General features: G+C 32.6%; 1 long non-coding RNA gene across 1 annotated transcript; it reads left to right on the forward strand.

Moving 5' to 3' along the window:
* The first annotated feature begins 592 nt into the window (after nt 1–592).
* On the forward strand, nt 593–1506 carry LOC144819534 (uncharacterized). The gene is made up of 4 exons (XR_013607432.1): nt 593–663; nt 778–896; nt 1011–1089; nt 1435–1506. It is a non-coding gene; the product is annotated as an uncharacterized LOC144819534 (long non-coding RNA).
* The last annotated feature ends 462 nt before the right edge of the window (nt 1507–1968 follow it).

Raw genomic sequence — 1968 nt, forward strand, 5'->3', positions numbered from 1 at the left:
GGACCCCCTGGGTATCAGTAATACACAGACTCCTAGGGCAGGGTAATAACCAATGTGGGTAGAAAATCCTAGGCCATCAAAGTGTGTGACCAATGAGTCTAGGACCAGTGGAGAAAAGAATTATCGAAAAATGGCGTGTATATTAAAAAATATATATTTAATTAACATAGATAAAAATCATATAGAGACTCACACATATAAGTCAAACTATATAATACAGTAAAATTGTGACATATAAAAAATCTTTACGGAAATTCAAACACAATAAGTAAAAAACATATACATCATATCAGCATATAAAAAACATGTTACAAGTGATTATACATTCAGAATACAAAATGACATAGGAAATACTGAAGAGTTAGTTATAAAGACTCGACGTGCGTTTCGGCAGAGAAAAAAACCCCTTCCACAGGAGTCATAGATGAAACTCTGAAAGAACATTAGTGAGAGAATATTATAAATCACAATACAGATAATATTTAATATAGCTAATCCATATTATCGACTGTGTTGAACGTTTTTTTTAAACACAAATCAAAATTCGAAAAACTTATTCTACCTAACAAGTCCAGACATAAAATTTGGTCACATTCGTTTTAAATGTGTGAAAATTGAATGCAGATGCCATATCACCTACTATACGGTATCATCTAAAAATTGGTTAGTAAAACATATATATTCCCTTATCCTAAGTATAGGGAACAGTCAATTGTAATTTGATGCTGAAGAAGTAATTGCAAAATATATTAAAGTAAAATACATTTTACCTTGCAGTGCACATCTCTTTAAATAATACTGCACAACGCTACCTAAATAGACTAATCGTACCGCATCTGGCGAATATAGGAATATCAAGAAATATAACGCAGAGTGACGCAAGTGTCACAGCTAAGGTAATCCTGTGATGTTAAGGAGGAATACACAACTAGTAACATTAGAAGCAGTTATATATATCTGCTGGGTACTGTACCTTATCCCCATTCTCTCTGTAATTGTTCCCACTAAAGGATACAACAGCTACATCATATACCTGTGTAAAGAACCAGAACCTAGTGCTAACCTGATCGATTGACAGAAGTATCTGGGGTAAGAATTCTAAATAATATAAAGATATTAAAAACTACCCATAGATAAATTTAGCTACAAAAACGCCTGAGACTAACCTAATCTGGCTACAGAAACCCTAATAGTCATCTCAAAGTAATATCTCACTGGTTATACAATTAGCTATCTATCGTGATAATGATGTTTAGAGATTTAAATGAATATGCATGGAAAAGAAACTGAAATATGATCTACAACAGCCAACGACCTTAGCGAAATGCCTTAGAAATTTTCAGAAATGTAGCCGATAGATTGTAAATGTAGTGCACAAATAACTGTAAATATAAATTTGTAACAGAGTTATCCATACATCTTGTTCTTTTTTAGAAAAGTCGAGTGGTTCTCCAGAAGAAGGCGTGAATACGCCGAAACGCGCGTAGAGACAGATCGTTAACACCACTTGTTGGATTTGCTGTATTGTTAAATTTCTTTTTTTATTTTTTTAAAACTACTGTGTATTATAAACTGACAAGATTTCCATTTTGAAATATGATCGTTTGGACAAATATTTTCTAATACAATCTTTTTTATTATGTTTGAACTTTGATTGAATAAATTTTATATTTTTAATAAATGAACTATAAATATCAATTTGTTGTCTACTGTCAGTACATGTATTTGAAGTGCACTACATGAGGGTTATTTGTGGAAGGCTACAAGTATTTGTGTCACTATAGCAATTGTTATCCATATAGGACCTATTAGTTGCCTAGGATATGTTATTTTTATAATATTGTTGCCCTGACCTAGGAACTATCTAACTTTATCAGGGGGTCCCTTGTTGTCATATACTATATTGACCCGTACGAATAAGCATCGTGAATCCTACCGTACGATTTGTAACCAGGCCGTACAAACACA

The sequence above is a fragment of the Lissotriton helveticus genome, chromosome 2_1 (assembly GCF_964261635.1).
Source record: "Lissotriton helveticus chromosome 2_1, aLisHel1.1, whole genome shotgun sequence".
Lineage (NCBI taxonomy): Eukaryota > Metazoa > Chordata > Amphibia > Caudata > Salamandridae > Lissotriton > Lissotriton helveticus.